Source organism: Eulemur rufifrons, chromosome 15 (assembly GCF_041146395.1).
Source record: "Eulemur rufifrons isolate Redbay chromosome 15, OSU_ERuf_1, whole genome shotgun sequence".
In the NCBI taxonomy this organism is placed as follows: domain Eukaryota; kingdom Metazoa; phylum Chordata; class Mammalia; order Primates; family Lemuridae; genus Eulemur; species Eulemur rufifrons.
The window spans coordinates 51,520,390-51,533,316 of NC_090997.1; positions in this window are offsets into that span (position 1 = coordinate 51,520,390).

The following is a 12,927-nucleotide window of genomic DNA, read 5'->3' on the forward strand; positions in this document are numbered from 1 at the left end:
ATGTATCAATTTGTTTTAAAACACATGGCCTACTATCAGTCTTAACGAGTCGCCATTATCATATTTTCTTGTCCACATAGGAAAGTCCAAAGCCACACACAACAAGACCTTCTCACATGCCGAGTCTGCCTATTCCACTACCTCTTTTATTCCCTGGTTTTCTCAGAAAATTTCCCAAATGTTGGGGGTTAAAGACTAAAGAATATATGTGTGAGATTCTCCAGGCCTTCTGTAAAATGTCACTCTCCTGGGGAACCTCTGTTCTGGAACAGTTGGGTTTTGAAATTTTAAAAACTGTCATTTGAGCCCCATCAATGATTTGTTGTGTGATATTTGGCAAGCTATATAACCTCCCTGAGCCTTTGTTTCACCAAATGTAAAAATGGAAACAATATTTACTTTATAGAGTCCCTTTGAGAATACCATGTGATAATACACACAGCATCTAATCCCAAAGAGGACCTTGTAAAATACTAATAGCATTTGTTTTATTGCTCTGCCATTACTAATCTTTCAGTAAATGTAAAATACATAGCAGCACAAACTGGCTTCCCACTGCCCTTAAGCCAACTTTACACTCTACACTACAAAGAACATTTAGTCCACTTCACAATCTCCTAAAGCCCACACACAAACAGCGAGACATGTAGAGATCTGATCTTGTGGTTTTATAACCTTTTACATTAGACAGTGCCTGAGTATCTTTACTGCTGGCTCTACATAACTTTGGAAGTCCCTATCTCACTAATTGCCAAACAAACTGAATCTTTTTCTGGAATAAGGATATTATGGATAATTTGCCTTAACCAACTTTTAAGTGAAACGCACAGGAAGTTAGCAAATAGTAACAAGAATACAGTGATCCCTATTTGTTCTGAAAACCTGCTTTAAAGCCCGAGGGCACAGATTTCAAAGAATCAAAAGCAGTTTCTATTCAATAATGCAGTGAAAGTGATCTAGTTACAACAAACGTGAACTTGACTGTCAAACTGTTGTCAGTTAAAAAGACATTCTCTAATGAGGGAATTTAAAATGTATATACTGTGATATCTAAGAGTTTTGCCTATATTTGTACATCTTTACCATCTGATTTGTTGTTGTGCTCTTGTTTTCCCCATCTACATAGTTAAATGAAAGAAGCAATTTTTTAAAGTAGCTTATCTCCTCTTAGACCTCTGCACTGATTTTCTCCATTTAATTCTCTGCTCCTATACCCAGTGGTTTGTCCTCTCTTTACTTCCCATTAAATATTGCAGCAAGTCCTCTATTTTAGCTTCACAGAACCACTCTATTTTGTTTGCCTCCAAGGATCCAAGGTTTTATCTTGCAACTTGTCTCCCATAGAGTAGCAGTAAAAGGACTTTTGCTCCAGGTATCATCAGGACTTGAGTCCAAAATGTTCTGTCAACCTCTGGAGTCCTCGAATTCTTCATCCTTAAAAGGGGGAATCACAACTTCCACAGAGATTGTTGTGAGATTTAACAAGATGATGAACACAAAGTTTTTACTACTATGTCTGGCACATGGTCAGTGCTCCATAAATGTTAGGCTGTTTTGTTAAAATGCACATATTTGTGTATAGTTTAACTTAATTGCAGTGGATCATATTCTATGAATAAGTTAACGTGGTTTAACTTATTCAATAAATTTTGTTAAAATATATATATAAAGTTTAACTTAATTACAGTGTACTATATTTTATGAATAATTTAACATAGTTTAAATATGAAATATGATTAAAATATCATCATTAAGAGAGACAGGATGTCATGATCTAGCTTGAGACTTTGGAACCACACTGCCAGAGCTGAATCCCATATCTAGCCTTTGACTTTGTTTAAGGTAGTTCACATCTAGCTGGGTGACTTTGTTTAAGTTAGTTCACATCTATGTATATTCATTGTTGGATCTATAAAAAGGAGTAGTTATATTAATAGTAACTGTTACAGTCTGAGACGCCAGAAATGACCACCTAAAGACCGAATTGAGCCAAATCAGGAGTCTGTATTAGCTTGCCAGCGAATACTCCCTGCGCCACAGCCAAAGGCGGCGGCACAGAGAGCAGCAGAGAACTTTTGAAGCAGAAAGCTTTTATTGTGAGTGAGAAATCATTGGGGCAGAGCAAGCATGATTACAGGAGCAAAAAGCAACATTATGTCATTCTCATGTCCTGGTGCAACAGGATCTGGGCAGTTTAGGGCTTGGTTATGCAGAACATGGGTGCTGCGTTCCCACACTTGGGGCACCGTCTTTAGCAAGCAGTTTTACAGAAGCGAGATAGCAGGTTAATGATTTTTCGGCACAAAACTCACATTATGACATTATAGAAGTAGCTTTGACAATGTTAAAATTTCAGCTTTTAATATTATATGGCCAAAAGTCGTAACAGTCAGTAGTCTTGAAGCTTTTGGCCCTTAACAGTAACCAATTCACAGGTTTGTTACGAGAATCCAACTTAGAAAAGTACTTGGCACACAATTAGCATTTAATAAGCATTTTCAAATGACTCCTTTCATTAAAAAATAAATGTAACTGTTATCATTATACAATTGAAGACAATCTTCATTTATATTTACTAATTTTGAACTACATATAAAATTTAGCAAATATCACATTGCTAAACTTGTACACCATAATAATATGTTTTTAAGGAATTTTAGAATCATGTCAGGGTTCAGAATCTTATAAAAGGTATCAGCAGTTAAAAGCTATCATCAAATAATACCTATAATATCTGTAATATGTGCTTTAAATTTTGTTCTCTTCTAAAGAAGAGTGCTACTTAAAGGTTGGGGGAAATATTCCAAGTTTTAGCCTATACATCTACAAACATTTTCTCTATTTAATGGTGAAACAGCAACCTGAGTCCAAGAAGCTCCCATTTAATATTTGTTTTATGTGTATAAAGATGTAAGAATGTGTTTTCATGATATGTCCTTGGTGTTCAGGATTTCAAATTTAAAGCCAGACAGGACCTTGAGGCGGATGAGGGAAACAGTAAGAGTACTTGCTTGTTAACAACTCCAACCACCCCATCAGCACACACATACACCCATACACACACACAATGCGTTCTCTCATTCTGCATTTGTAATTGAATGGAGAGAGGTTAAGAAGTAAAGTGTAGAACGATATCATCCAAAAGAAATTAAATATGAGCCACAAGTGCAAGCCATATTTTTTTATGTCTTCTAGTGGCCATGTCAAGAAGTCAGAAGAAACAGGTGAAATTCATTTTAATGGTCTGTTTTATGTAACACAATCAATGCAAAATATTATTTCAATGTTTTATCATATTTCATAAATATTTTACAATATAATTCATAAATAACAAATTTATTGCACTTATTTAAATGATTAATTTATAAGATAAAACTACTATTGAAGTATTTATATTCATTGTTTCATACTAAGTCTTCAAAATCCAGTGTGTATCTTACATTTAGATCCCATTTCAATTGGAGTTAGCTACACTTCTAGTGATCAATAACCACCTGTGGCTAGCAGCTGCCAAGTTGGACAGCTCAGATCAGAATAACAGTGTTTCTCTAAAGAGCGGTTATGCTTCACTCCCTACTTCCATGGCTCAGAAAGAAATTCCATGGAGCTCTTCAAGTTCTTGCAACTCTCATAAATTCTCTTAGTAGGGAAAAAAAAAAAAAAACAACTTCAGTACTAAAACTGGAAGAAAATGTGTATACTTGAGAAAGGCCAAATCTGACATATTTAAAGAGGGCACAGCATCTAATAGGATTATAGAAAACAAATACAAGATTTATCAGGTAACTCTCAGAAATGTTTAAAGGTAGACAAAGGCAAAGTTTCAGAAACATAGCAGTTTACACTAATGCTTCCCAATAATCCATACTATATTGCATGAAATATATTTGATATCCATATATCCACTGGCTTTCATAAACCCTAATATCTCATTCTCTAATATTAAATGATTTCATCATTCACAACCCTGTAACGTAACCTGTAGATCCAGGAAATCAGCCACAATCAGCTCTGCTACCAACAATGCAGAGAAGACAATACTTTTTTACATGGTTTGTTGTCAATTTTGAAATAAATGTAACCTAAGTTTTCTTCATCTTGAAAATGTTATTTACTTTTCCAAAAAAGAAATCTGTGTATTACCTGATTCTCTTAGGTCTAACAATACTCCCTCCATAATATTAATATTTTATTTTCCTTTCATCCTGAGGCATGTGCCTGGAATCTTTCTCAGTTAACTGATCTTGAAAGGGTAGAATATTCAAACACCATTGATTAACTTTTACCCTTAAAGCAAAGACAGAGCCAGACCTATGGAACCTTTAAACCATTCTTCTAGAACACACACCTCCTCTGAAAAAGAAAATACACAGCAAGCCTTTAAGCTTATACTCTGGAAATTTTACAGAAAGATAATTGTCTCTTTCACATCTATACAGTCTTGAGAAAACTCATCTACCCTTATAAAATCACACAATACTTAAGTGCTGATGAATCTACAAATACATATTTGTAGTTCAGATCTTCCTTCTGAACTCTACAACCCAGCAACCTATTGACTCTGGACATATTATTCTTAGGCACCTCAATATTAGGGTGACCAACCATCCTGGTTTTGCAGGAACTATCCCAGTTTTATCACTGAAGTCCCTCCATTCTAGGAAATCCCTCAGTTCCAAGAAACTGAGACACCTGGTAACTATTAACAGGCCCAACCTTGAATATATCATCTTTGCCCACACAATATCCTTCCTTTTAAATTCCTAAGTTTTGGAGGGTTACAAAATCCACACAGACATACATTTCATGAAAGCAACCACAGATTTTTCCCTTAAATTTGCATTTATTTTCTCTTTTATTCAAATCATATTTATTGACTATCAGCTAGGCCTTTATCACTTGAAAAAAATGAAAAGAATATCTGCCATTATGGAGTTTACATTTTATTGTGGAAAGACAAAAAAAATAAAATAATACATAAGATTTTATAAATAGTGGTATAAGAGCAAAATAATACAGAGTAAAGGGACTAAGAAGTTCAGTCCATAGGTGCAGAAACTTCCAAAAGTACCATCAATACCAAGGTATCCACCCTTTTCCCTTTAATTTCTAAAATTCATAGGAAGATAATCCCACTGCAAGATTCAAGAGGACACATATTTCCTGATCACTTATGATAATCCCAAACCCCTTGCCAATGGCAATGGATCCCAAACTAAAGTCAATTAACCCACATCATTTTCCTGGCAAATGTGATGCATTCAGATTTGGATATATGACCTAAATTGGCCCAATCAATCTAGCCGATTTGAAGGATTTACATTTCAATATTGTGTGAGAAGTAGCCTTTTTTAAAAAAATTAGATTTCAACATAGAAACATGTCCAGCTACTCTTGGTAATCATCTTGTTCATTTACTCAAGAAATCAACATGCAAAGCTAAGAGAATAGTCAAGGAACACAGCCAGAGACCAATTCACAACTGGAGGCCACTACATTTTTTTACCTTGTGTCAAGTAACATAAAATATGGATTTATTGCCAAGGCAAGTTGCCTTTTGGACTTCTGTTATCAGATACATAAGTGGTACAAACTCTTTCACTTCCATAACTATTCGTGTTCTTTTTCTTCTGCTTGGAGTGCATCTCCTTAATTCTTTACTTGGGTGACTGCAAGAGCCAGCACATTTGAGAATTTTTTTTTTTACTACATCATTTCAGCCTATGTTAGCTGCTCTTCTCCTCTGCTGCTATAGTACCACAATACAGAACTTACCACACATTGCAATTGTATGTTTATGGCAATTCTATTACACCTAAATTGGAGGAAAGTGATTATGATTAAGAAGCCTCCATATCTTTAATATTCTCTGATTCAGTAATACAATTGTATTTTAAACTCTAAAAATTGATAGATAATGCCTCCACCATAGCCCTAGCCTATAAATTTTAGTTATGTTATTATACACCAAGGAAAGATAAAATTTAATCTTGCCTTACAGTTGCACTTATTTATTTTGACAAGCAAATATAAAACCTAATTTTTCTAGTGAATATGACAGATTTCTGTTTAGTAAATTATTTTCTTGTGGCACATATTTGAAAAGTTAACACATTGTGATTGCTTTTTAGGCAAACAGGTAATTTTCAAATTTTTAACAATGTATGTTTAAATATAAAGGCTTTCTTCCTTGTAAAGATAAAGTTTTAAGCCAACTTAAAATATTCCCTACAATTATTCCTTTTTCAAGTACTAACATTTTTTCCAAGTCACATTCATAAGCAAAATGGATTGCACACTACAATGGTTTCTGTGAAAGATACCCTCAAAGCATGTTTTTCCCTTTTCGTATGATTTTGACACATCATGACTCATATCTAAACCAAATTTTTTGTTTCCCTCGCAAGAATTTATCTCTAAAACTCTGCTGTAGTCTTATGTTCACACAGAAACTTGCATGAGAAATCAACTGGAAAATGAGAAATGCATGCAAATGAATTTCTTCCTGAAAAGTGCCCTAGCAGAAACAGGTTTTACAACCTTGTATTGACAAAAATAATAATAAGGGGAAAAGGCCAGGTAATTAGTGAAGGAAACAATGAGATAATGATCCAAAGTGGACAGAAGAAAAATACAGTAAACTTCCCATACCCTTTTAAACTAAATTTCAGCTGGAACTTCAAGATCTAGTTCTCCCCCTAAAGAAACATATCTGTAGAAAGATTGTAATTTCCTTGCTCTATGTGTTTTGTTCTGCTGACATCAAGGCAGTAGCATTTCAACAACAGCTCACCTTCTGCATTTAGGAAGACAAATTGGACTTCCACAGGAACCAGAGGTGATTAGACTCCACCAAAGAATGTTAGGAACATCATGCTTATGCATGATTAAGTGGCTATCAGCAGATTGAAAGCTCTCAACCCACTGAAATGATTTAGGTAACTATGAAGGTACGCATCATTTGTAACTATGTTTTATATTTATAAGTCTTTCTCAATTTTGATATCTAAATTATGACAGGCAGTAATAATGGGAAAATAAAATCAGATGCACTGCAATGCTTCTGATATCTAGGAAAATAGCTCTAAATGTAATTTATATGTCTAGATAGATATCTATATCCACACATTTTATTATACAATGAATATATTCAAACTTATCAAAGAAATTCCAGTGTAGTATAGTTAGTAAACATATTAAAAAAGGTCTTAATGAAAAATTAATCTGCCATCCCAATCTTCCTAACCCCAATTATAATTCCCTGAATCAACATTTTTGTTTTTATTTTTTTACTGTCAACTAACAGCTTAAGGATCTATTTCTTGATTTATCAATTTCAAACAGTATCTATTGTTCCTTCATAAGAATTGAAAGTGAGAGATTTAGCTTACTTACAAAAATCTAATTCACTTGATTCTTCATCTACAATGGTTCGATGACTACAATCAATGATGGGCTGGTAAATGTTTAACAATGGGTTCAACTAGGAGGAAAAAGGCCTCGATTTGTAGCATTTGCCAATTTCTTAGGTGTGAATATTCCCACTATGGTCAATTTAAAGTACCAGAGGTTTGGCTCAAGAAATCCCTGAAAATTTAGCAATTAATTCTAGTGATCCAGTACAAGCCAGCTCTAATACACCACTAGATAGCATCTATATATACTATTGGTTATCTTTTTAACACTAAATAATACATTTCTAGTTACTGATAAAAGACCTTCATTCAGAACCTTGACACAGCCCTTCCTTCCTCCCTCCAACCCTGAGCCTCCATTCAATGATCACTTTGATATTAAGATAGTATGTATATTCAAGTAGGAAATCAAAATAAAGACTTCTGTTTTCCCTCTTGACTCTTAAATTTGAAAACATAAACAATATTATATAAGTAAAATCATGTATCTATTGTTTACTAAAAAGCCAGACGATGTGTTAGTATCCCAATATCAAACATTGAATATTCTGAGAGACATATTCCTAGAATCGAGATCACTAACACTTGCATTTGTATGATTTCATCACTTGCTCGAACTCATGAAAGACCCTAATTTGCTCCATATTTAGAATTTAGAATATGGTTTTTTAAACTAGGTTCTTTTGTTTTTTGACTTTGTGTTGGATTTTATTTTTCTTGGAATTTCTAATTACTTTGTGTATGTGCTGTGTGTCTGTGGGCAAAAGATTAGATTAGATTGTGTTTTTCATATTCTCATATTTATCCACCTTTCAAATCAGACTGTTTTGTAACATCTCTCTTTATTCCAAGAAACCTTCATCTCAGAGAACTGCTTACTCATATTCCCATCTGACAGCTTTCTCTCTTTTGTATCATCTTTGTTACCACCATATCCCCAGCTGACTCCAACTTTCCATCTACACCATGCTACAACTGAGCATCAGACAGTGGCTTAAGAAAACCCACAGCTGCGGTCACTAATCTCCCTCCAACATCATGACAGTGATTTTAAATAAGCCTTGAGAAATAAGGAAGTCTACTACATTGTCACAAACCCACTCAACCCCACTATCCACACCATTACTTCATATCTTCTTCTGTCTTCTCAAATAATTCTACCTCTTTGGTTATCTTCACATCTGATGATCTTCCTTTTAATTTTACTGAGAAAATGGAACCGTCCATATATTCACTGCCAAATCAATCTGTATCTGTACCCACGTACACAGCCTTTCATTCTGTTAAAATGGGCACTGAATCCATGTCCTGTTCCTGTCCAAAGGTATTACTCTTGAAGTACGTGCCTGTTCTCCTAAATCATCAAATTTTCCTTTCTATTGAATGATTTCCATAATGAATGAGTATGCCATGAATATTCCACATTAATATTCCCTCTTAATTTATATAATTAATAGAATGTTGTACTGGCACACAAATTGAAAAACAGAGCAAGAAAATAAAGAGTAGTTTGTGAAATTTGAATAATTTATATGTTAGTTTGATATGGATTGAGTTGGAATTACGGATCAGTGTAGAAAAGATGGGCTAGCATATTGTGGTACTTAAACTATCAGTTTTAATTTAGAAGAAGATAAATTTGGACCCTTATCTCACACTGATCATGAAAAATAATTACAAATAGATTGACAATTGAATATTTTAAAACTTTAGCTGAAAATACATGATGATATTATGCTGATATTTAAATAAGGAAAGATTTTTTTAATTAAAGTTGAAATTAGTACCAAAATACTACAAAAATTATTTTTGAATTTAATTACCATGAATATAAAAACTCAGGATTTTTATTTTCAAAAATGGAGCACAAGCTTTTTTCAAAATAATCCACTTATGATGAACAACAGAGGGTACTGGAAAAATATTAAAAAATATTTATTTGAAGGTGCCAGAAAGCTACCAAATAATGTAAAGGTTTGAGGGGCCAAAATCTTAGAAAGAGATGATGTCTATAGAAGTAAGCATGATATTTGGTGCTACTTTTTCTTTCTTTTTTTTTTTTTTTGTATTTTTATTAGTATTTCAGAGTATTACAGTGGTATAAATGTTTTGGTTACATAAACAGCTGTGTACAGTTTGAGTCAGAGTTGTAAGTGTGCCCATCCCCCAGATAGTGTGCATCGTATCTGTTAGTTGTGAATTTACTCATCCTCTCCTTCTCCTCCCACTTGCTGTTGGGGACATAAATCCTTAATTGCAGGAGTATCTTGGTGGGTTTCTTCCACATTTCCTTCATACCTCATGTGTCTAGTGATCCTTTGTTGTACTTTTGTACTTAAAAATTCAACTCGTTGATTATGCAAAAGGAGTCATCAATTTATAGCCCAAGGACTAAATCTGGTGGCCCTTTGTCTATTTTCATAATAAAGACTTATTTGTTCACAGGTATGTCCATTCATTTCTGTATTGCCTATGGCTTCTCTTATGCCTTAGAACGAGTTGAATAATTGCAACAGAGAACTTATCACCTAAAATTCAAAAATATTTATTATCTGTTCCTTTACAGAACAAGCTTGTTGAAAGGTAGTGTGCTCCCTCTATGGTTATGCAATTTGGGTTATTTCCCTATTAATAGTAATTAATTCTGGAATGGGAATTTATAACAATAATGGCAATTTTATTGAACACTTATCATTGAGAATTTTTTAGAATTTTATATATATCATTACTCTCATAAACCCATTGAACCTCTCTGGCCTTCTGGTCCCAGAATATGAGTTCTTTACTGCTGGAAGGTCTGTCTCAATAAGCAGAATTGGTTGAAGAATAGCTTCCCATTGATGAGCAAATAAGTTGTCATCAGGCTTTGGACCCCTACCAATGCCAGAATTTAGAAGCACAGCATATAAACTGAAATTGATTTCTTTGGGGAAGTACCTTGGGCTTTTGGGCCTTGGAATAAATTCCTGGCTTCCCTGTACTATGCACATGTGTGGGGACAGGGTTAGCATAGTTGGGTCAGAAAACAGCAAAAGTTGTTCCACGTACAGTATATCTGGTTTTGGCCTCTTTTCTCAACCAAGCCTACTCAGAATCCAATTTCTGATTTCTGGGATCCTCTATAGTGCCCTTGTATCTGCTTCCTCCAACTTATTTCAACACTTGTCACATATTTCCATCAGCCTTCTACTCCCCAAAAAGCACTGTCTTCTGATGTTCCTCCTACACCGTTCTGTTCTCATTGATTTGCTCCATTTCATTGTGGTATCACAGCCGTAGGGGGTGAAGGCTTGTACTTAATCTGCCATTTTGGTCTGAAAAGTACTATAGTGTTTTCATTTTATGTGTTTGTTTTTAATTAAATGATCTATTTATTTGTAATAAAAATTGTGTATATTTAAGGTATACAACATGAAATTTTGAAATACATACAGGTATACACTGAAATGATTACTACAAGCTAACATATCCATGGCCTCACATTCTTACTTACTATTTACTTATTTTGGTGAAAGCACCAAATATCTACTCTCTTAGCAAATTTCCAGTATATAATTTAATATTATTAATTTCCATCATGCTATACATTATATCTCTAGACTTATTCATCCTGTTTTTAATTCTACAGTAGCTTGTGAAAAAAATTAAATCATTTTGAATGGTAGGTTTTTTGTTTTTAACTTATAACGAGTAGTTAAATATTTGCATGGTAGGAGTAGTAAGTCTGTCTAGTGAGTGCTTGACATCAATGCTATATGGAGCCTCAGGCAATAGAAAAAGTCAGTAATAGTGATGCTATATTTATTTAAAAGTTTGATATGTTGTTCCTCATGGATGTGCTTGCATTAATAATGATTTTTTTTAAAAAGTGTTGAAATGAGTTTTATCCCCTTGATTACTGAGTATTTTTGTGTTTCCTAAAATTTTGTGTCCACGCCCAGTATCACTCCTTCAGCCTTATTACATCCCTCCTTGACATGGTCCTCAAACTCTTATATGACATTCTCTATCAGGGACAATCATATAATCATAAGTAAATATCTATATAAGAAGAATACTACAGAAATATCTGGAGTCAAAATTTATGCCATACTTCCTATATTAGCCAATATAGCATATTTAAATATTTGTCCTTACAGATTAAGGTATTCCAATTTCCAAAAGCCTGTGTTAAATTGCAGAGCTACCATGCAAGGTACAGGGACACATATTTCATTAGACAATTAGCAATTTGTATTATTTGAAAATTTTCTAATATGAAAACTAATGGGTGGGGAATAGGTAAGAGAAGAGGTAAACCTTAATATGGAGCAGAAGGGAAGAAATTCTCTTAAGCAAAACAGGAGAGTAAACCTTGGATGCAGTGTTGAAATCTAAAAATCAGCACGAGATCAATGATGGGCTCAGATGGGGCAATCTAAAGCCATGAAAAATGAGATGTGAGAATAATAAAGTCAAGCTTCTCCCTTTGCCTGAACTAATTTCAGTGGGCTCTAATTATGTACAAAGCATCTAATGCCATATTCACAAATAAGTCTCAGTAAATGCATATTGCTCTAGCAAATGGAATATTTAAAGGTATTTATAAATTTTACTCAGATATATTTTAAACTTAATTTTTTGAATGGGTTTCAAAAATTATATAAAAACAGAATGCTGCTGCATTAATGGAATCAATAGCAATAATCAAAACAAATGTTGAATAATAAGAAAGCCAAGATGACAGGCATCTTTGTGATTAATGTTGGAAAGATGCAAGCAGCACATTTACTAATGGAACCATACAATCATAAAGTATTTCATGCATAAATATCCAAAATAAAATTATCATTTTCCAGGAATGAAAACACTTCAAAATTATAGCATGCACAGCTCTAAATTGATTCTATAAATGGATTCCAGAAAATCATTTACCAGTTGGTTATATTTAGATGCCACTCAAGCTTCCTGAGTACTTTAAAGGTGGAGTCACCTATGCCCTAAGCTCTATTAACAGAGAAAAATAAAAGACTTAAATTTTCAAAGACTAAATGGTTAGTGTAACAAAAGACACAAAGTTTAAAAGATACAAAGACAGTTTCCAATTAGATGATACTGATACATAAAGAAGGCAAATTAATGTTTTAATTATTCATCAGGCTTAATTTCATATAAGCAACTCTCAGTCATCATAATCTAAAAATTTTTCATCTGTGTCATGATTGCAATTTTGATTGTCATCAGAATCACTTGCTTTACTCTGTATCCTCTCTGAGAGGCAATATAGTGCATGGTTAGAAGTACAGATCCTGGAGTCAGACTGCTTGCATTTATACCTAGCTTTGTGATGTTCGACAAGGTACTCAGCCTTGTCATATATAAAATGACAATTATAATTGTATGGGGTTTTTGACAATTAAATTAGATGATTGCATGCCTGACATACAGAAAACACTTAATAATTATTAGTGATTGACTTTATAATTGTAAAGAATTGGAAAAGTACATAATCAAAATGGAGAACTCACTTTTA